General features: G+C 38.7%; 2 pseudogenes; both read left to right on the top strand.

Moving 5' to 3' along the window:
- Nucleotides 1–521: 521 nt before the first annotated feature.
- LOC148773355 (small EDRK-rich factor 2 pseudogene) lies at nucleotides 522–685 on the top strand (annotated as a pseudogene).
- A 2,141-nt stretch (nucleotides 686–2,826) lies between these two features.
- Nucleotides 2,827–3,096, top strand: LOC129535124 (barrier-to-autointegration factor pseudogene; annotated as a pseudogene).
- The last annotated feature ends 20,953 nt before the right edge of the window (nucleotides 3,097–24,049 follow it).

Below are 24,049 nucleotides of genomic sequence, written 5' to 3'. Positions count from 1 at the left end.
TGTGAAGAGCATGACCAGTCAGAGGAGCTTGAATCCTTGACTGCAACTCCCCTCGGAGATTGTGATACACTGGCTGGTGTGAGAAGGGCAGTTCTCCCCTTGAGATCTTCCAGGTAAAACCTTTGCTTTATATATTGGTTTCTATAATAGGGCTTGAAAATTATCAGATTTTTAAAAATTAATTTATTAAATGATAAAGTAATTTTAATTGGAGGCTAATTACTTTACAATATTGTGGTAGTTTTTTGACATACATTGACATGAATCAGCCATGGGTGTATTTGTGTTCCAATATCCTGAAGCCCCCTCCTCACCCCATCCCTTTGGGTTGTCCCAGCAGATTGGTTTTTAACCAAAAGCTCATCTCCTCAAACACATGAAGCAGTAGGAATACGGGTAATTTAAAAACAAACAAAAATTAAATATATTCAAAAAAATTAAATTATCTACACCAATGAAAATTGAACTATAGACTGAATGAGGGGACGCAACGGAGACAGGCCGGAGCCATTGCCGTCGCCATGACCCACAGAAACCAACGCGAGCTTGCCCGCCAGAAGAATATGAAAAAGCAGGCCTACTCGGTTGAGGGAAAGCACTGAGACACGGGCTTTCTGCTGCCACCCGCAAGCAGAGGGACTCGGAAATCATGCAGCAGAAGCAGAAAGAGGAGGAACCCAAGTAGCTTTGTGGCTTCGTGTCCAACCCTCTTGTCCTTCGTCTGTCTGCCTAGAGCCAGTCCCATAATGCTCGCATTTTCTCCTGTAGTGCTCACAGTTCCCAGCACCAATGGCATTCCCTTTTCCCTGAGTCTGCAGCGGGTCCCTTTTGTGCTTCCTACCCCTCAGGTAGCCTTGCTCCCCCTGGGCTACTCCTGGGGGTGAGGGGTTACCCCTTCCCAGTGTTTTTTATTCCTGTGGGGCTCACCCCAAAGTATTAAGAGTAGATTTGTAATTAAAAATAAAACTGAACTATAACTACATATGTAAAAATAGATTTCTAAGACATAAATTTTGTTGAATAAAAACAAATTGTACAAAAAAGGAAAGTGTGATGTAATATATACAAATTTAAAATTGTAAAATACACATTATATTTAATGAATTTGAATATAGTAAAACTTAAAAAATATTGATGGGAGGATGCATGCGAATTTCAGGGTTTATTGTTGACTTTGGAAAGGAGGTCAGGGAACAAGAATGGGGAAGAACAAATGATATTTCAAGGTGATATGACATTTTGTTTAATATGAAGCAACTATGGCAATAGAAGCATTTATTAACTCTAGGTGGTATGTAAGTGTTATTATACTGGTGTAATGCAGCAAATTTGGAAAACTCAACAGTGGCCACAAGACTGGAAAAGGTCAATCTTCATTCGCGTACCAAAGAAAGGCAATGCCAAAGAATGCTCAAAGTACCGCACAATTGCACTCATCTCACACGCTAGTAAAGTCATGCTCAAAACTCTCCAAGCCAGGCTTCAGCAATATGTGAACCGAGAACTCCCAGATGTTCAAGCAGGTTTTAGAAAAGGCAGAGGCACCAGAGATCAAATTGCAAACATCCGCTGGATCGTGGGGAAAGCAAGAGAGTTCCAGAAAAACATCTATTTCTGCTTCATTGACTATGCCAAAGCCTTTGCCTGTGTGGATCACAATAAACTGTGGAACATTCTGAAAGAGATGGGAATACCAGACCACCTGACCTGCCTCTTGAGAAACCTGTACGCAGGTCAGGAAGCAACAGTCAGAACTGTACATGGAACAACAGATTGGTTCCAAATAGGAAAACTAGTACGTCAAGGCTGTATATTGTCACCTTGCTTATTTAACTTATATGCAGAGTACATCATGAGGAACGCTGGGCTGGAAGAAGCACAGCTGGAATCAAGATTGCTGGGAGAAATATCAATAACCTTAGATATGCAGATGACACCACCCTTATGGCAGAAAGTGAAGAGGAACTAAAAAGTCTCTTGATGAAAGTGAAAGAGGAGAGTGAAAAGGTTAGCTTGAAGCTCAACATTCAGGAAACAAAGATCATGGCAACTGGTCCCATCACTTCATGGGAAATAGGTGGAAAAACAGTGGAAACAGTGTCAGACTTTATTTTTGGGGGCTCCAAAATCACTGCAGATGCTGATTGCAGCCATGAAATTAAAAGACGCTTACTCCTTCGAAGGAAAGTTATGACCAACCTTGACAGTATATTAAAAAGCAGAGACATTACTTTGCCAACAAAAGTCCATCTAGTCAAGGCTATGGCTTTTCCCGTGGTCATGTATGCATGTGAGAGTTGGACTGTGAAGAAAGCTGATCGCTGAAGAATTGATGCTGTTGAACTGTGGTGCTGGAGAAGACTCTTGAGAGTCCCTTGTACTGCAAGGAGATCCAACCAGTCCATTCTAAAGGAGATCAATCCTGGGTGTTCATTGGAAGGACTGATGCTAAAGCTGAAACTCCAATACCTTGGCCACCTCATGTGACGAGTTGACTCACTGGAAAAGACTCTGATGCTGGGAAAGGTTGGGGGCGGGAGGAGAAGGGGACGTCGGAGAATGAGATGCCTGGATGGCATCACCGACTCTGTGGACATGAGTTTGCGTGAACTCCGGGAGTTGGTGATGGACAGGGAGGCCTGCTGTTCTGTGATTCATGGGGTTGCGGAGAGTCGGACACTACTGAGCGCCTGAACTGAACTGAATGCTTTTATTTGGTTTTCTGTACTTTTAAGTACTTTAAAAATATTTTTTATTTTTATTTTATTTTTATTTATACTTTTATTCCGTTACAGAAACAGGAGCTGCGGATTAAGCTTGATCGAGATGACAACCTCCCAAAAGCACCAAGACTTCGTGGCAGAGCCCATGGCGGAGAAGCCAGTGGGAGACCTGGCCGGGATTGGCGAAGTCCTGGGCAAGAAACTGGAGGAAAGGGGCTTTGATAAGGCCTATGTGGTCCTCGGCCAGTTTCTGGTCCTAAATAAAGATGAAGACCTCTTCCCTGAATGGCTGAAAGACACGTGTGGTGCCAACGCCGAGCAGTCTCGGGACTGCTTTGGCTGCCTGTGAGAGTGATGTGACGCTTTCTTGTGATGCTGTCTGGGAAGCCCGCGAACCTGAGCCCCATTGCTGAGTCTCCAGAGTTTGCAGCCTAGTGAAGACTCCTCCTCTGTCCTCTACAAAGGAAGAGATTTCTGTTGTCGTGCACACCCCCATGTACTCCAGGACCTTTGGGGAGTTCTCTCCCCTCACCATTTCAACTTTTTTGGAATTCTCACCTTTGCATGCATCTTCCTTCTCCTTTCCCTGCCAGTTTCGTGACAATAATTAACAGCTTTTCTGAGTGGATTCCTGGCCCTCTCCCTCACCCCCCACCCCCACCTGTGGTCTCTTTTACGCCATTTGGCAGCCTTTTTGGCAGAACAGTCACTGTCCTTGTAAAGTTTTTTAAATCAATAGAGCCAGTGGCCTTCAAATAAAAATATTTTTTAAAAAGTGGCTTGCTGTATGTATGCATGTGTATGCAACATAGATGTTAACTATGAGGTAAGAAGACTGTCCTAAAAATGAAACATTGAGATTCTCTATATGGTATTTGTATATAATCAAAAATATTTGAAAGGGAGGGTTAGCCTCACAAAATTGTTTTCAGTAGTATAGCAACAGCAACTAGCTTTTAAATTTGAATCTTGATTATTTTCACTCTCTTCATGCTTTGGTTTGGAGGATACCAGTTATAATTTTAAAAGATGGTAGGGAATGAGAAACAAGACACAATTCACTGAAATAAAATTCAAAATATTTACTTCAATATATGTTTTTTATTTTGCAATGCTGGTTTCCTAAAAATATAATCAGTAAACCTGTCAATAAGGCAAAGCTGAGTTTATTACTTATTATGATAAAATATGGGCTTCTTTGGTGGATCAGATGGTAAAGAATCTACCTGCCATTCAGGAGACCTGGGTTCAATCCCTGGGTTGGGAAGATCCCCTGGAGAAGGGACTGGCAACCCACTCCAGTATTCTTGCCTGGAGAATTCCATGGACAGAAGAGCCTGGTGGGCTAAAGTCCATGGGGTCGCAAAGAGACATGACTGAGTGACTGCACTTCACTTTTTCATGATAAAATATATCACTATCTTGTTAGTCCTAGTAGTGTCTGGAGTGGGGAGGACAGTCACAATTTTTATAAGGTTTTATGGTTTCTCTTGGGTTGGTTTCTTCAATGTGTTGGCCTCAGGATGATCAGGTAATGATCCTAGTGAAATAGTTAAGGACTGGTGATACACAGCCAGGTGTAGGGTTTGAGGTAAGGGATTGGAAGAGTGTATTCAATTATCTGATGCTATTCATTGGAAAATGGAACAATTTAAAATGAGTTTGGAGGAAGTTCTCAGCAGGAACAATAAAGTTATTTTCATAACTTCCTGGGAAGTTATCTTCCTGGGAAAGAGGTGGAATGGTTAAGTCATGTTATTGAAAGCAGCCTAAATGTATAGTTGTTAATATTCATCAGAAGCTGTGTAGATGGTTTGATTCTCACTATAAAAATGTGGTACTACCTCAAGTTCCTTTCCACTATATATCATAACAGAATTATTCATGTTAGTGAGTCATGGAGTCGCAGAGTCAGACACCACTGAGCGACTGAACTGAACTGAACTGAATGGATTTGCGATGATGAATTTTAAAGTTTAGATGTTATTATTTAAAACATATTTAAGTCCTATGTTTCTGAACATTCTTTGCACATTTTTCTTAAAGAAAAGGTATTTCTTTATGTCAGTTATAAGAGAGGTATGCATTATTTATCTTTTTGTCGTTTTATGTTATTAATATTTCATAAAATTATTTATATTTTATTAAACTCCTCATTATGGGTTGTGAACTTAAAATTGAATTTTTTATCACCTAAACTTGGGAAGAAAATGAATCAAGGATATAGACAAGGTTAGAATCACATAGATTTGAGGGTATATATTCATTAATTTGTTAAGTAATTATTGAATGCATACTTGATAGCAATTCACTAAGTAGTAGGATATCACTTGTGTATTCTAGACTTTGATTTCAATTATCAAAAAAAAAAAGAAAATAAGAAAAAAAAGTAAAAGTTTGAGGAAGCATCACTGACTCGATGAAGATGAGTTTGAGTGAACTCAGGGAGTTGGTGATGGACAGTGAGGCCTGGCGTGCTGTGATTAATGAGGTGTCAAAGAGTTGGACACGACTGAGCAACTGAACTGACCTGAACTGATTATCCATGTTTCTAGCTTCTATGAATTTGATTCTTCAATGTCTGCTTTACATGTTTCATGAATATCTTGCTCTAGACAACCCGATAATACTCCTGAATCACTTTGCTTTGGCCTCCTGCCTCCTTCATCAACCCTCCCTCCTCAGGAAAAATCCTCCTCACATGTGTGTGCTTTTAAAACACGAAGCAATCCAGAGTTCACACTCTGAGCCATCTCCTTTAAAAGGCTCTCATACTATCTCCCTACCATAAATAATCAAGACCAGGCACCAGACAACTAGGAGGGGTCTGTATACCCCACAGCCTGCTGAAATTATTCAGATGAGCCAATCCTAAACTTTCCCACACTGCCTCATCCATTTCTTATTGTGGAAACAACAGTAATGGCTCTTGCCCAAAGTTCTTCCTTCTCACTCTTTTTCCTGATCCACTGTGTGCTTCCCTGTGGGCATCCCCAGTGGTACGCCTCCATCTCTTGGAAACTGTAATAAATTATCTCTTCAATGGTAATCACCTCCTGAACACTTGGTCCTACTATACCCTCCTCTGTCCATGGGATTTTTCAGGCAAGAATACAGAAGTGGGTTCTCATTTCCTCCACCAGAGGATCTTCTTGACCCAGGGAACGAAGCCAAATCTCCTGTGTCTCCTGCATTGCAGGCAGATTCTTTATCCACTGAGCTATCAAGGAAGCCCCCAAATTTTCTATTAATGCACTGTATTTTAAAACAAGGAGTTGGCATACATCTATATGCATATATAAATAATTTTACCACATACGTATATTTTTTTCAATTTTACATTTTTATTGAAATATAGTTGATTTGCAATATTATGTGAATTTCAGGCATATATCTTGGTGATTCAGTACGTTTGCAGTTTATATTCTATCGGGGTCCAGCCTCGATATGGCCCAGGGTATCCTCGGGATGAACGGCGTCGGCGTCAGAGAGAGAGAAAGAGAGAGACAGGGGCTGATGATTCCTTGGTTTACGCTGGAAACCAATAAAACCCCAGCACGGGGTTTGCTCTGTTTACGTAGGCCGCAGGCGCCCTCTCGAATCACTGGAGGCACCCCACCAGGGCACCCCCTCGAGTGAGTCTTAGAAGCCCAGGCAGATAAGTAAACTCAGAGGGCCCAGCGCTCCAAGAATCTCAACCAGAAAAAGGAGAATAGAGAAAAGGATGGAAAAAGAGAAAGAACGACACGGGGAGACCAAGCTTCAGTGAGCAAGGCCCAAAACTTTATTTTCCAGTGCTGATTTTATACCCTAAGTTATTCGCATAAGAAACAGAGAAAGGGAGGTACATGGGGTCAGCAGTCTTGACCCTTATCAGGATCAGGGCTTATTTTTGTGTGTCTTGTGATAAAAGTTTTAGGTGGTTTACATCATCTTCTGGCCAGGGGGCCTGCTAACAGTTTTATGGCCCTCTCTCCTAACAATAGGTTAGTTAGCAAGTAAAAGGCTTATATTCTTTTAAGGTGACTTTCCTAAAGTTAGGTGCTAGACACATAACAAAGTTACATTCCTATAAGGCACCGGTGTAGTGAGCTGCAAGAAAGGAATTTAAGATCTGATGTGGTTAAATCAAAGGCTACCACTTATATTCTCTATATGCGATTAATATATTTCCAAGGATACAATAGATAGAGGAAACTGCAGCAAGCATTGATTCAACAATGAAATCTTTTTTAGTACTATTCTAATGATTTTAACTTCTTCAACAGATTCCTGTATTTTAGAATATTAGGCTTTCTGTCCTTGCATGGCTGGGAGGCTATAAACAGTCACATTCGTAGTTGTAACAGCCCGGACAAACTTGTCATGCAAGTTAGAAAGCTATCAGAGGGGCTTGGATTGGAACACTCCTATTAAGCCGAGGAGAACTTTTTAACTACAGCTCTGAATTAATGTTTTCAGAGAAAGGTGGTTGGGGGGAAGCCCCCCCGTAAGTATCAGAGGACTTGATAAGAGGCGTAAGATAGTAAAGCAGTCAGACTCCGGTTTTCTTTGGGGTAGATGCTCAGGTAAGTCCAGGGGGTTCCTCGAGTCCTGATTAGCCTTTGCCCGTCAGGCCTCTTCCCCAGTTGACCTTTGCCACGGATAGGATTCCCCTCGCTGGCTCCCGGCAATATTCCATTATCAGTTGCTACAAGATAATGGTCTTAATTCCTTTTGCTGTACAGTGTATATGTGTGTGTTAGTTGCTCAGTCGTGTCTGACTCTTTGTGACCCCAAAGAACTGTAGTCTGCCAGACTTCTTTGTCCATGGAATTCTCCAGGCAAGAATACTGGAGTGGATTGCATTCCCTTCCCTAGAGGATCTTCCTGACCCAGGGATCAAACCCTGGTTTCCTCCACTGGAGGCAGATTCTTTACCATTTGAGTTACAGGGAAGTCCTCACAGTGTATACTTGTTGCTTAACTATTTTATACATACTACTTTCTAAATGTTAATTCCCATATCCCTAATTTGTTCCTCTTCCCTTCACTCTCTCCTTTGGTAACCACAGTTTTTCTTCTCTATGAGTCAGTTTCTGTTTTGCATACTCATATATTATTTTTCAGATTACAAATATAATTCATATAACACATTATTTGTTTTTCTCTGACTTATTTCACTAGAATAATGTTTCTAGGTCTACCCACATTGCTACAAATGGAAGAATTTCATTCTTTTTATGGCTGAGTAATATTCCATTGTATACGAATATCTATATACAATACTTCTTAATTCAGTCATCCATTGATGGGCATTTGGGTTGCTTCCAAGTCCTAACTGTTATAAATCAGTTCAATTCAGGAGGTCACCCGGCTCTGACTCTTTGCGACCCCATGATCTGTAGCATTCCAGGCTTCCCTGTCCATCACCAACTCCCAAAGTTTACTCAAACTCATGTACATCGAGTCGGTGATGCCATTCAGCCATCTCATCCTCTGTCAACCTCTTTTCCTCCGACCTCAATCCTTCCCAGCATCAGTGTCTTTTCAAATGAGTCAGTTCTTCACAACAGGTGGCCAGAGTAATGGGGTTTCAGCTTCAGAATCAGTCGTTCCAATGAATACTTAAGACTAATTTCCTGTAGTATTGACTTGTAGTCCGAGGGACTCTCAAGAGGCTTCTCCAACACCACAGTTCAAAAGCATCAATTCTTCAGCACTCAGATTTCTTTATAGACTAACTCTCACTTATATACATGACTACTGGAAATAGCTTTGACTACATGGACCTTTGTTGGCAAAGTAATGTCTTTGATTTTTAATATGCTGTCTAAGTTGGCACAACCTTTCTTCCAAGAAGCAAGTGTCTGTTAATTTCATGGCTACAGACATCGTCTGCAATGATTTTGGAGTTAAAAAAAAATAGTCTCTCACTATTTCTATTGTATCCCCATCTATTTGTCATGAAGTGATGGGACCAGATGCCATGTTCTTAGTTTTCTGAATGTTGAGTTTTAAACCAACTTTTTCACTCTCGTCTTTCAATTTCATCAAGAGGCTCTTTAGTTCTTCTTTGTTTACTGCCATAAAGGTGGTGTCATCTGCATATCTGTGGTTATTGGTATTTCTCCTGGCAATCTTGATGCCAGCTTGTGCTTCATCAAGCCCAGCATTTTGCATGATATACTCTGCATATAAGTTAAATAAGCAGGGTGACAGTATACAGCTTTGACATACTCCTTTCCAATTTGGAACCAGTCTGTTGTGCCATGTCCAGTTCTAACTGTTTATTCTTGACCTGAATACAGATTTCTCGTGACACAGGTAAGGTGATCTCATATTCCCATCTCTTTAAGAATTTCCCAAAGTTTGTTGTGATCTACACAGTCAAAGGCTTTGGTGTAGTTAATAAGGCAGAAATTGATGTTTATCTCTGGAAGTCTTGCTTCTTAAATGATCCAACAGACATTGGCAATTTGATCTCTGGTTCCTCTGCCTTTCCAAAATCCAGCTTAAACATCCGGAATTTCACAGTTCATGTACTCTTGAAGCCTTGCTTGGAGAATTTTGAGCATTATTTTGCTAGCATGTGAGATGAGTGCCATTGTGAGGTAGTTTGAACATTCTTTGGCATTGCCTTTCTTTGGGATTGGAATGAAGACTGACCTTTTCCAGTCCTGTGGCCACTGCTGAGTTTTCCAAATTTGTTGGCATATTGAGTGCATCACTTTCATATCATCACAATAAGAGGGATATTTTTCAAGTCAAAGAAACTATCCCCTATTAAAATTATCATGAAACTAAAATGACTGGGTGTTCAACTTTGACATAGTCTGTTTCCATTCTCCTCCAATATTTGTTTTATATCACTACTGGAAAACATGCTATGACCTGCCAGTTAGAAACTAGCAGTCTGGAAACTTCAAGAATAGAAATAGCTCACCTTGAATTTCATCACCTCCACTAGCTTTGCTTGTAGTGATGCTTCCGAAGGTCCACTTGTCTTTGCATTTCAGGGTGTCTGGCTCTAGGTGAGTGATTACACCATTATGATTATCTGGGTCATGAAAATATTTTTTGTATAGTTCTGTGTATTGCTGCCATGTTTTCTCAATATCTTCTTCTTGTCTTAGGTTCATACATTTTCTCTCCTTAATTGTGGCCATATTTGCATGAAATGTTCCTTTGGTATCTCTAATTTTCTTGAAGAGGTCTCTAGTCTTTCATTCTGTTGTTTTCCTCTATTTCTTTACATTGATCACTGAGGAAGACTTTCTTATCTCTCCTTGTTTTTCTTTGAAACATTGCATTCAAACGGGCATATCTTTCCTTTTTTCATTTGCCTTTCACTTCTCTTCTTTTATCAGATATTTGTAAAGCCTACTCAGACAACCATTTTGCGTCTTTGCATTTCTTTTTCTTGGGGTTGCTGTTGATCACTACCTCCTATACCATGTCATGAGCCTCTGTCCATAGTTCTTCAGGCACTTTATGAGATCTAATTCCTTGAATATATTGGTCACTTTCACTGTATAAACCTAAGGGATTTGATTAGGTCATATCTGAATGATCCAGTGGTTTTCCCTACTTTCTTCAATTTAAGTCAGAATTTGGCAATAAGCAGTGCATGATCTGAGTCACAGTCAGTGCTTGGTCTTGTTTTTGCTGACTGTATAGAGCTTCTCCATTTTTGGCTGCAAAGAATACAATCAGTCTGATTTCAGTATTGACCATCTGGTGATTTTCATGTGTAGAGTCTTCTCTTGTGTTGTTGGAAGAAAGTGTCTGCTTTGACCAGTGTATTCTCTTGGCAAAATTCTATTAGCCTTTGCCCTGCTCCGTTTTGTACCCCAAGGCCAAATTTACCTTTTAAAATCTATTGTAAGTAGAACTACAAGAAATGTTGGGGTGCATGTATTGCTTCAAATTAGAGTTTTCCCCAGATACATGCCTAGGTGTGGGATTGTTACATCATATGGTAGCTCTGTTTTTAATGTTTTTAAGGAAACTCCAGACTATTTTCCATATTGGCTGCATCAATTCACATTCCCACCAAAAGTGTAGGAGGGTTTCCCTTTCTCCATACCCTGTTGGAGAATTTAATACTTGTAGACATTTTGATGATATTCATTTTGACAAGTCTGTAATGAAGTCTAATTTTTGCTTTTATTCGCATTTTCTAATAATTTAGTAAAATTTATCATTTCATGAATATGTTAGCCTTCTGTATGTTTTCTTGGGAAAATGTCTTCTGACCATTTTTTGGGTATGTTTGTTTTTCGATGTTGAGCTGTATCCGCACTTTATGTATTTTGGATCTTAATGCCTTGTTGGTCACACCATTTGCAAATAATTTCTCCCTTTCCATTGGTTATATTTTAGTTTTATCTGTGGTTTCCTTTGTTGAGCAAAAGCTTTTAGGTTTATTTTATTTTCTTTTTTAAATTTTAATTGGAGACTACTTACTTTCCATTATTGTATTGGTTTTGCCATACAATGACATGAGTCTGCCCCGGGTGTACATGTGTTCCCCATCTTGAACACCCCTCCCACATCCCTTCCCATCCCATCCCTCTGGCTCATCCCAACGCACCAGCCATGAGCATCCGGTATCATGCGTCAAAACTGGACTGGTGATTCGTTACACATATGATAATATACATGTTGCAATCCCACCCTCATTCTTTCCCACAGAGTCCAAAAGACTGTTGTATATATCTGTGTCACTTTTGTTGTCTCGTATACAGGGTTATCGTTATCATCTTTCTAAAGTACATATATATGCGTTAGTATACTGTATTGGTGTTTTTCTTTCTGGCTTACTACATTTTGTATAATAGTCTCCAGTTTCATGCACCTCATTAGAACTGATTCAAACATATTCTTTTTAATGGCTGAGTAATACTCCATTGTGTTTATGTACCACAGCTTTCTTATCCAATCGTCTGCAGATGGACATCCAGGTTGCTTCCATGTCCTGGCTAATATAAACAGTGCTGTGATGAAGATAGGACTGCATGTGTCTCTTTCAATTCTGGTTTCCTCCGTGTATATGCCCAGGAGTGAAATTGTGGGTCGTTTCAGTTCAGTTCAGTTCAGTTCAGTCGCTCAGTCGTGTCCGGCTCTCAGTGACCCCATGAATCACAGCACGCTAGGCCTCCCTGTCCATCACCAACTCACGGAGTTCACTCAAACTCATGTCCACAGAGTCGGTGATGCCATCCAGCCATCTCACTCTCGGTCATCCACTTCTCCTCCCTCCCCCAACCTTTCCCAGCATCAGAGTCTTTTCCAGTGAGTCAACTCATCGCATGAGGTGGCCAAAGTATTGCAGTTTCAGCTTTAGCATCAGTCCTTCCAATGAACACCCAGGATTGATCTCCCTTAGAATGGACTGGTTGGATCCTCTTGCAGTACAAGGGACTCTCAAGAGTCTTCTCCAACACCACAGTTCAAAAGCATCAATTCTTCGGCGATCAGCTTTCTTCACAGTCCAACTCTCACATCCATACATGACCACGGGAAACACCATAGCCTTGACGAGACGGACCTTTGTTGGCAAAGTAATGTCTCTGCTTTTCAATATCTTATCAAGGTTGGTCATAACTTTCCTTCCAAGGAGTAAGCGTATTTTAATTTCATGGCTGCAATCAGCATCTGCAGTGATTTTGGAGCCCCAAAAAATAAAGTCTGACACTGTTTCCACTGTTTTCCATCTATTTCCCATGAAGTGATGGGACCAGATGCAATAATCTTTGTTGTCTGAATGTTGAGCTTCAAGCCAACCTTTTCACTCTCCTCTTTCACTTTCAACAAGAGGCTTTTGAGTTCCTCTTCACTTTCTTCCATAAGGGTAGTGTCATCTGCATATCTGAGATTATTGATATTTCTCCTGGCAATCTTGATTTCAGCTTGTGCTTCTTCCAGCCCAGCGTTCCTCATGATGTACTCTGCATATAAGTTAAATAAGCAAGGTGACAATATACAGCCTTGACGCACTCCCTTTCCTATTTGGAACCAGTCTGTTTTTCCATGTACAGTTTGGCAGCTCTATTTCCAGTTTTTAAAGCAATCTCCACACTGTTCTCCATAGTTGTTGTACTAGTTTGCATCGCCCCCAACGGTGTAAGAGGTTTCCCTTTTCTCCACACCCTCTCCAGCATTTATTGCTTGTATCCTTTTGGATAGCAACCATTCTAACTGGTGTAAAATGGTACCTCATTGTAGTTTTGATTTGCATTTATCTCATTATGAGTGATGTTGAGTATCTTTTCATGTGTTTTTTAGCCATCTGTATGTCTTCTTTGGAGAAATGTCTGTTTAGTTCTTTGGCCTGTTTCTTTGATTGGGTCGTTTATTTTTCTGGAATTGAGCTGCAGGAGATGCTTGTATATTTTTGAGATTAATTCTTTGTCAGTTTCTTAATTTGCTAGTATTTTCTCCCATTCTGAAGGCCGTCTTTTCACCTTGCTTATAGTTTCCTTTTGCTGGGCAGAAGCTTTTAATATTAATTAGGTCCCATTTGTTTATTTTTGCTTTTATTTCCAATATTCTGGGAGGTGGGTCATGGAGGATCCTTCTGTGATTTATGTTGGAAAGTGTTTTGCCTATGTTCTCCTCTAAGAGTGTTATCGCTTCTTGTCTTACATTTAGATCTTTAATCCATTTTGAGTTTATTTTTGTGTATGGTGTTAGGGAGTGTTCTAGTTTCATTCTTTTACAAGTGGTTGACCAGTTTTCCCAGCACCACTTTTTAAAAAGATTGTCTTTTCTCCGTTGAATATTCTTGCCTCCTTTGTCAAAGATAAGTTGTCCATAGGTGCATGGATTTATCTATGGGCTTTCTATTTTGTTCCATTGATCTATATTTCTGTCTTTATGCCAGTACCATACTGTCTTGATGACTGTGGCTTTGCAGTAGAGCCTGAATTTCGGCATGTTGATTCCCCCAGTTCCATTCTTCTTTTTCAAGATTGCTTTGGCTATTCAAGGTTTTTTGTATTTCCATACAAATTGTGAAATTATTTGTTCTAGCTCTGTAAAAAATACTGTTGGTAACTTGATAGGGAATACATTGAACCTATAAATTAATTTGTGTAATATATTCATTTTCACAACATTTATTCTTCCAATCCATGGACACGGTATATTTCTCCATCTATTAGTGTCGTTTCTGATTTCTTTCACCAGTATTTTATAGTTTTCTATATATAGGTCTTTTGTTTCTTTAGGTAGATATATTCCTAAGTATTTTATTCTTTTCTTTGCTACAGTGAATGGAATTGTTTCCTTAATTTCTCTATTTTCTCATTATTAGTGTATAGGAATGCAAGGGATTTCTGTGTGTTGATTTTATATCCTGCAACCTTACTATATTCATTGATTAGCTATAGTAATTTTCTGGTAGAGTCTTTAGTGTTTTCTGTGTAGAGGATCTTGTAATTTTCAAACAGTGAGATTTTTACTTCTTCTTTTCCAATTTGGATTTCTTTCATGTCTTTTTCTGCTCTGATTCCTGTGGCCAACACTTCCAAAACTATGCTGAAGAGTAGTGGTGAGAGTGGGCACGCTTGTCTTTTTCCTGATATTAGGGGAAACACTTTCAATTTGTCACCATTGTGGATAATGTTTACTGTGTGTTTGTCATATATAGCTTTTATTAGGTTGAGGAATGTTCAATCTATTTCCGCCTTCTGGAGGTTTTTTATCTTAAATGGATGTTGAATTTTGTCAAAGGCTTTCTCTGCATCTATTGAGATAATCATATGACTTTTATTTTTCATTTTGTTAATGTGGTGTATTACATTGATTGATTTGCGGATATTGAAGAACACTTGCATTCCTGAGATAAAGCCCACTTGGTCATGATGTATGATCTTTTTAATGTGTTGTTGGATTCTGATTGCTAGAATTTTGTTAATGATTTTTGCATCTATGTTCATCAGTGATATTGGCCTGTAGTTCTCTTTTTTTGTGGCATCTTTGTCAGGTTTTGGTATTAGGGTGATGGTGACCTCATAGAATGAGCTTAGCAGTATAACTTCTGCAATTTTCTGGAAGAGTTTGAGTAGGATAGGTGTTAGCTCTTCTCTAAATTTTTGGTAGAATTCATCTGTGAAGCCCTCTGGACCTGGGCTTTTGTTTGCTGGAAGATTTCTGATTACAGTTTCAATTTCTGTGCTTGTGATGGGTCTGTTAAGATTTTCTATTTCTTCCTGGTTCAGTTTTGGAAAGTTGTACTTTTCTAAGAATTTGTCCATTTCTTCCAAGTTGTTCATTTTATTGGCATGTAATTGCTGATAGTAGTCTCTTATGATCCTTTGTGTTTCTGTGTTTTCTGTTGTGATCTCTCCATTTTAATTTCTAATTTTATAGCTTTTAGGTTAAATTAGGTCCCATTTGTTATTTCGGGGTTTAATTATATATATTATGAGATAAATTAAAAGATAATAGCTAAAGTTTGTGTCAAAGAGTGCTCTGCCTATGCCTTCTTCAATAGTTTTATGGCTCTAGGCCATTTACTTATTTATTCCATTTTGAGTTTATTTTTGTATATAGTGTAAGGGGATGTTCTAATCTTATTGTTTTAAATTTAGCTGTTCAGTTTCCCCAGCACCACTAGTTGAAGAGACAGTTTTTTCTCCTTTGTGTATTCTTGCCTCCTTTGTCATAAATTGATTGACCATAGGTGCCCAAGTTTATTTCTGTACTCTGTATTCTGTTCTGTTGATTGATGTGTCAGTTTTCATGCCATACCACCAATATGATGATTTGGTTACTGTAGCTTTGCAATATACTCTGAAATCAGAGAGTATGATAGCTCTGCTTTCTTGTCATTTCTACTTTCATGAAAAATCTTTTTTTTTCATTTTCTCACCTTTAGTCTTTGTCTTTATAAAATCTTTCTTCATTTTCTCACTTTTAGTCTTTCTTTAGCCTTGAAGTGAATCTCTTGTAGGCAGCATATTGAAGGTTCTTGTTTTTTGTATAGCCACCTTATATATTTGATTGTAATATTTAGTCCATTCACATTTAAATTATTGATGGATATATATTCTTATTGCCATTGTATTACCTACTTTCTAGTTGTTTTTTAATTTTTAATCTGTTCCTGTCCTCCTTTTTTTTGTTGCTTCTCCCATTGTGGTTTGATGATCTTTTGCAGTATGCTTGGGTTACTTTCTTTTAGGTTTTTCTGTCTCTCCTATAGGTTTTGATTTGTGGCTACTGTGAGTTTCATAGATGCTGACCCATAATTATACCTACTTGATATAAACTAATAGGTATTTAGTTCAAATACATCGTAAAAATCTGTTTTTACTCCCCTCCCCCACATTTTATGCTTTTGATATCATATTTTATATTTTCATGCTGATCACTTTACTAATTATTGTAATTATAGTTGCTTTTACAACAGTTTGTCTTTCAATTTTATACAAGCTTATTTAAGTGATCTTTAATCTCTGTCATTTCTGTCCTTTTGAAGAGGAACTAAAAAGCCTCTTGATGAAAGTGAAAGAGGAGAGTGAAAAGGTTGGCTTGAAGCTCAACATTCAGAAAACAAAGATCGTGGCATCTGGTCCCATCACTTCATGGGAAATAGATGGGGAAACAGTGGAAACAGTGTCAGACTTTATTTTCTTGGGCTCCAAAATCACTGTGGATGCTGATTGCAGCCATGAAGTTAAAAGACGATTACTCTTTGGAAGGAAAGTTATGACCAGCCTAGATAACATATTAAAGAGCAGAGACATTTCTTAGCCAGCAAAGGTCCGTCTAGTCAAGGCTATGGTTTTTCCCGTGGTCATGTATGGATGTGAGAGTTGGACTGTGAACAAAGCTGATCGCCGAAGAATTGATGCTTTTGAAGTGTGGTGCTGGAGAAGACTCTTGAGAGTCCCTTGGACTGCAAGGAGATCCAACCAGTCCATTCTAAAGGAGATCAATCCTAGGTGTTCATTGGAAGGACTGATGCTAAAGCTGAAACTGCAATACTTTGGCCACCTCATGCGACGAGTTGACTCGCTGGAAAAGACTCTGATCCTGGGAGGGATTGGGGGCAGGAGGAGAAGGGGACGACAGAGAATGAGATGGCTGGATGACATCACCGACTTGATGGACATGAGTTTGAGTGAACTCCGGGAGTTGGGGATGGACAGGGAGAACTGACATGCTGTGATTCATGGGGTTGCAAAGAGTCGGACACAACTGAGAGACTGAACTGAACTGAACTGAATCTCTATCATTCATTTGTCTTTCCTAATGGGGTTTTCCCTTTTCTATAGATTCTTACTACTTTTCCAGTTAGAGAAGACCCTTCAACATCTCTTTTAGGGTAGGTTTAGTACTGATGAATTCTTTTAGTGTTTGTTTCTCTGAGAAGTTCGTTATTTCTCCTAATTTAAATCATATTCTTGTTGGGTACATGATTCTAGTTTGCATAATTTTCCATTTAGCCACTTTGAATTTATGACATGTTTCCCTTCAGACATGTAAAATTTCTACAGAAAAAAATAGCTGATAGCTTTATTGGGATTCCAGTGCATATGACTCATTGTTTTCCTCTTATTGCTTTTATAATTCTATCTTTGGATTTTGACATTTTCATTGTATGTCTTGATGCTGGTCTGCTTGGGTTCATCTTGATTGAATGTGTGCTCTGTACTTCCTGCACCTGGACTATGTTTCATACTTTAGGGTTAGGATGTTTTCAGCCATAATATTTTAAAATAAAATTTTGATTACTTTCTCTCTCTCTGTCCTTCTTCTGGGACCTATATAATACGAAGTTCCTTGCATTTGATGTCATCCCAGACATTGTGTATATTGTGATCATTTTTGTTTCATTTGCTTTTCTGCATGCTGTTCTAACTGGGTGATTTTCATTATTCTATCTTCTGTATCATTTATGCATTTTTTAAATCATTTAGTCCACTATTCATTGCTTCTGGAGTCCTTTTTATCTCAGTTATTGAATTACCGCTCTGAATTAGTTCTTCTTTATATTTTATATTTTCTTATTTAAAATGTCTATATCAATTCTCTTCCCCAATTCAGTTACCATTTTTCTTACCAACATTTTGAATTATTTGTCTGATAAATTTTTTATTTCTGCTTTATTTAATTTCCAGTGGTTTTTTTTTTCTTGCTCTTTCAGCTGAGACTAGTTCCTTTAACTTTTCATTTTTCTTAATTTCTCTCTTTCTGTGAATTTAAGTGAAACAGTTACCTATTGTGATCTTGAAGGAGTGCTCTTATGTGGAAACTTCCCTTTGTAGACTGTATGTCCAATGCTTTTGATGGGAGAGCTGGATTTGATGTGGATATCAGTTATATCTTTCCTCAGGATTTGCTGACAGTTGTCATCTTGTTAGAGCATGTGGCTGGTGGTGGATAATGCACAATGTGTGAAGTGGGAATTCGCCTCTGCTCAGTGGCCATCACAACCCTGTCAGTGGAGGCAGGGGAGTGTCTGATCCCAATTTCCTATAGTAGAAGTCAGTTTTGAGTTCTCTCTTTTCCTTTTAAGCTTGCTTCTTTCCTCCTCCTCACACTAGGTGGAGGAAAGTACTGAAGCAAATTTGCTCAAAAGTTTACAGGGGTCTCTGTCTGTGTAGATCCAGTCAGAGGCAGCTGAGAGTTATATCTTTTCCCCTATGTTGGCTGTTCCAGATTTAGTGCTAGGCTGTGGGGTAGAGTGGGTGGGAACAGAGCATTCACTTGGCTTGGGCTAAAGTGTGAAATGAGGTGGTCACTAGAATTCCAACAGTCACACTGCTGTCAGAATTCTGTACTGCTTTCTGAATTGTCACTTGACTGAGTGCCAAGAATAGCTGCTTCCATCCAGCCTAGGCTATACTCTGCAACCCTGGGTCACCTCTGTGTCCATACATCAAGTCTTTTCCCAAGTCCTGGCCACCTTAGATCCAGTGTCAAGCTGTGTCATGGAGTGAGAATGGCCAAGGTGTTTATTTGGGTTGGACTGGGGAAGCAGCAGCATCTACTGCAGACCACTCTCACACTGCCTGAGAGAAAACCAGCACACACACACTCCTCATGAGTGGATTCTAAGCTTATCCAGCTTTTCTATCTGCTTCAGAACTTCTCCAAGCAGCCAAGGAGGTTTGTCTCTAACACATAGTATCCCAGCACTGTGATGTTCAGTCTCTGGCTCAACCTACTCACTCTCCAGAATGAATGTCCACTTATGTCATCTCCCTTTTTCTCTTAATCTCTACTTCGTGCTTTTCTTCCTATCATACTGTATTAAATGTTTCTTTCTTGGAGTCTTGGAGTCCTTTCACCTATTTCCAGTTAGATTTCCCAAAAGAATTTTCCACATGCAGATTATTTTTGATGTATACTTGGGGGAGTAGTAGTGAGCTGAACTTCTTACTCCACCATCTTGATCTCCCTCTGGGTATATATTTTTTAATTCCATGTAATATTGCTGTGATTTCACCCATACACAAAAATTACCACTTTAAAACTCCAAAAATAAAAAGTACCTAAGGGTAGAATAAATGTAACATTTTCCCTAAGAAATAATAGTCAACATGAAACATAATATACTAGGTACAGAGTTAACACTATATGACCATTATTTCATCCAAATTTCACTATGTTATGTTAATTACTATCACCATTTTATGGCATAGAAAGCTGAGGCTTAGGAAGATTGATTGACTTCCTTAAGATCACAGAGCTTACAAGTGACAGAATCAATGGTCATCAAAACCAGACTAATGGAGTTTAGGGCCGGCTTAACATTCTTAACAATTGTGCGCAATTTTTTTTTCTAACATAATAATTAAATGAAAAATTATATATAGCAATGATGATTATGATAATATAGCCATGATTATATTACTATAAGGTTTCAGTAATATTGTATGGATAGAAAGTGATGGATCCAGAGTTAAAACTAAGACTGATTGACTTAAAAGCTTGTGTTCTTTGGGTATTGGTGCTATTTTTCTCATATTGCTCCACCAGAGTAAGTTCTTCAACACGGGAGCCATTCTGATGCATAATAACGAATCTCCCTAAGACAATTAAGTCCTTTTCTTCTGAGTACATGAAAACAAACTTCTAATCTGAGAATATTTCTAGCAATACTGTAAAATCAGAGGTTATTTTAAAAACAAAAAGACTAAAACTTCAAAAAAATTACGGGCAACTGAAGGATTCAGGTACTTTGTGAAAATGTTTAGTTTTTACATATCCAAACATACTAATCTTTAATATTTAAGGTTTAGTTTCTCCAAAGGTTTGGCTTGATGATTTCCTTAACCATTTGTTCCAGTGTTTTGTTTTTTTCCGTCAACCATTGTAAAACTATAATGTCTGTAGAGCTGGTTAAACTTTTAAGTTCCAGTAGTGGTCTACTTTCTTCTTTCTATGTTCACCTCTTTCTCAGTTTCTTATATACCTCTTTCTTTCCCAATCTTTGTGATCTTCATCTTTTAACTGATACCATCACCATGCTTCTATTAGTACTACAACAACAACAACAACAAAACTCAGATACTTCCCCTTAAATCTTTTAAAATCTTGGGTGATATAATTAAATTACCTTCCCCCCCCCAGTCATCTGGTTCTTTTTTGCTATTTTTTTCTTATTAACACAATATCTAGTCTCCTTATTTTAAAAATATTATTTTGAAACTGCCATGGCTTAAGCATATATGTTATATACATTATTTTATGGAGTTTTATTTCATTGAGAGCAAATTAAATACTTATTATGTGGTTAATAAGCCTGAATATAATGCTTGATAACGTACAAAAGGTCAGTGCATATTTATGAGAATAAATATCCTTTTAGAGGTACTGTAAATTGATAGCATTCTGAGATCTTGAAAAATATACAGGAAGTCAATAATTTTTAATCACCTAATTCAAGAACCAAATGACCTGATGGTGCAAAAATAGAGAAGAAGTACAGTAATGTGCTAAGCAGATGTATCACCATTAGATAAAATGTTTCTGACTATTGAAATGCAAACTTTTTTAAATAATATCAAGATAATTTTATTTTTCTATAGTTTGGAGACCTGGAGTAAGTAAAAAAAAGTCTCCAAGTCTCTGTTTTCTCATTTATATATTGCTAAAATAATCTGGTTTTAGAAAAGGCAAAGGAACCAGAGATCAAATTGCCAACATACGCTGGATCATGGAAAAAGCAAGAGAATTCCAGAAAATATCTATTTCTGCTTTATTGACTATGCCAAAGCCTATGACTGTGTGGATCACAATAAACTGTGGAACATTCTGAAAGAGATGGGAATACCAGACTACCTGACCTGCCTCTTGAGAAACCTGTATGCAGGTCAGGAAGCAACAGTTTGAACTGGACATGGAACAACAGACTGGTTCCAACGTCAAGGCTGTATATTGTCACCCTGCTTATTTAATTTATATGCAGTGTATATCCGGGGAAGGCGACGGCACCCCACTCCTATATTCTCCCTGGAAAATCCCATGGGCGGAGAAGCCTGGTAGGCTGTAGTCCATGGGGTCGTGAAGAGTTGGACATAACTGAGAGACTGGTCTTTCAATTTTCACTTTCATGTATTGGAGAAGGAAATGGCAACTCAGTCCAGTGTTCTTGCCTGGAGAATCCCAGGGATAGCAGAGTCTGGTGGGCTGCTGTCTATAGGGTCACACAGAGTGAGACACGACTGAAACGATTTAGCAGCAGCTTAGGAGCCGAGTACATCATGAGGAACGCTGGGCTGGAAGAAGCACAAGCTGGAATCAAGATTGCCAGGAGAAATATCAATAACCTCAGATATGCAGATGACACCACCCTTATGGCAGAAAGTGTAGAGGAACTAAAAAGCCTCTTGATGAAAGAGAAAGAGGAGAGTGAAAAAGATGGCTTAAAGCTCAACATTCAGAAAACTAAGATCATGGCATCTGGTCCCATTACTTCATGGGATATAGATGGGGAAACAGTGTCAGACTTTATTTTTGGGGCTCCAAAATTACTGCTGATGCTGATTGCAGCCATGAAATTAAAAGACGCTTACTCTTTGGAAGGAAAGCCATGACCAACCTAGATAGCATATTAAAGAGTAGAGACATTACTTTGCCAACAAAGGTTCATCTAGTCAAGGCTACGGTTTTTCCAATAGTCATATATGGATGTGAGAGTTGGACTGTGAAGAAAGCTGATCGCCGAAGAATCGATGCTTTTGAACTGTGGTGCTGGAGAAGACTCTTGAGAGTCCTTTGGACTGCAAGGAGATCCAACCAGTCCATTCTAAAGGAGATCAGTCCTGGGTGTTCATTGGAAGGACTGATGCTAAAGCTGAAATTCCAATACTTTGGCCACCTCATGCGAAGAGTTGACTCACTGGAAAAGCCTCTGATGCTGGGAGGGATTGGGAGCTGGAGGAGAAGGGGATGACCGAGAATGAGATGGCTGGATGGCATCACCGACTCGATGGACATGAGTTTGAGTGAACTCTGGGAGTTGGTGAGGGACAGGAAGGCCTGGCATGCTGTGGTTCATGGGGTCGCAAAGACTCGGACATGACTGAGCGACTGAACTGAACTGAAGTGAATGATAAAAGTCTAAATTTATCGAAGAAGCTTTGACTGAGTTGACTAGATTTAGTAACATAATAAAATTGTGGCTACAATATATGTATATAAATAAATAACAACAAGTTTAAAAACAGAAACTAAACTCTTCAGGGACTTTGAAAACTACTTTGCCCTTCAAAAGATAAATATTTTCAATTGAGTTTGGTAAAAATCATTAAGATTGCTTTTTATTATTTTTATTTTGGCTTGTTTTGAGTTCTATACATTTATTCAACAATCAGCAGTTAGTTCTCCTCCACATTAACTGTAGATTTTTGAAAATGATGAGAGATACGTAGGTAACCAACGTTTAGAGCTTGTTTTGTGAATCTTCATCTTCATTACATTTTCTGCACAACTGCACATGCGTACAGTGTGGGACATTCCTTATTCTTTTGGTCCAGTCAGCTTTATTGAGCCTAGAGTCAATGCATACATCCGAATTTCCCATCTTCTTCACGACAAATTTCCAGATTCCTTTGAGCGCCCAAGGACATGCTTCTTGAAACTCACTCTCTGAATGCATTTCTGAATGTTAATAATGTTTTCTCTGATCACCAACTCGTTGATAGCAGACTTGCCCCTCTTCTAATCACTCTATTTTTGCATGAGCCATTCAGTCAGATTTGGTTTGGAGAAAGGGTGTTTTTGTTGTTAAATTGTACTCTGGTTCACAATAATTCAGTGTAGAGTAAAATATGGTAAAAGCACCGTACTAAAGAAGGTAAACATTTTCAAGAAAATCATCAAGTAAAATTTTGAAATTGTAAATAGGGAAGGGATTTGTTTGTGTGTGATTGTGTGTGAGAGAGAAAAGAGAGAGCTTGAGAAATAGAGGGAAAGAGGAAAAATTACTATTTCTTTTATTAAGTATTTTTAAAGATAACTGTAATTGTAAGAAGTAATACAGATTCTTTATAACGTTTATCTGGTTTTCCCCAGCTGTAGCATTCATATAACTATGAACATGCCATGAGTACTGATTTTGCAGTCACAAATAGATTTTTAGAGAGTAGGCAAATTTGCAAATACAGAATCTGTGAATAATAAGAACTGTAATTTATTGAAGATTTTTGTGTTGATAACATTTTTTCTTTCTGTAATGTCATTGTGTGGTTTTAGTATTAGGGTAATACTGAACTCATGAAAGGAGATAGATAGTGTTCCTGTCCTCTATTTTTTATTAGAAAGAAAGAAAGTGAAGTCACTCAGTCATGTCTGACTCTTAGTAATCCCATGGACTATAGCCCACCAGACTCCTCTGTCCATGGAATTTTCCAGGCAAGAGTACTGGAGTGGGTTGCCATTTCCTTCTCCAGGGGATCTTCCTGACCCAAGGATCGAACCTGGGTCTCCCTCATTGCAGGTAGTTGCTTTACTATCTGAACCACTAGGGAAGCCTATTTTCTACAAGTGATTGTCTAAAATAGCTGTTGTCTTTTTTAAAATTTTTAGTAAGATTATCTAGCAACTTTAGCTGGGCCTGGATTTATTTTTCAGAATGTTTTTATTTATGAATATAAGGCTATTCAAATTATCGATTTCATATTGGTTGAGATTTGGTTGTTGTCGTTGATCAGTTATCAAGTCATGTCCGACTTTTTGTGACCCCATGGACTGCAGTAGGCCAGGACTCTCTGTCCTTCACTATCTCCCGGGGTTTGCCCAAGTTCATGTCCACTGAATCAGTGATACAGTCCAACCATCTTATCATCTGTTGCCATTTTCTCCTTCTGCCTTCAATCTTCCTC

This window comes from Moschus berezovskii, chromosome X (assembly GCF_049115385.1).
Source record: "Moschus berezovskii isolate FMDL1 chromosome X, NW_MosBer_1.0, whole genome shotgun sequence".
In the NCBI taxonomy this organism is placed as follows: Eukaryota; Metazoa; Chordata; class Mammalia; order Artiodactyla; family Moschidae; genus Moschus; species Moschus berezovskii.
Note: the sequence above shows the minus strand (reverse complement) of the source record. Positions and strands in the feature narration are given on the sequence as shown.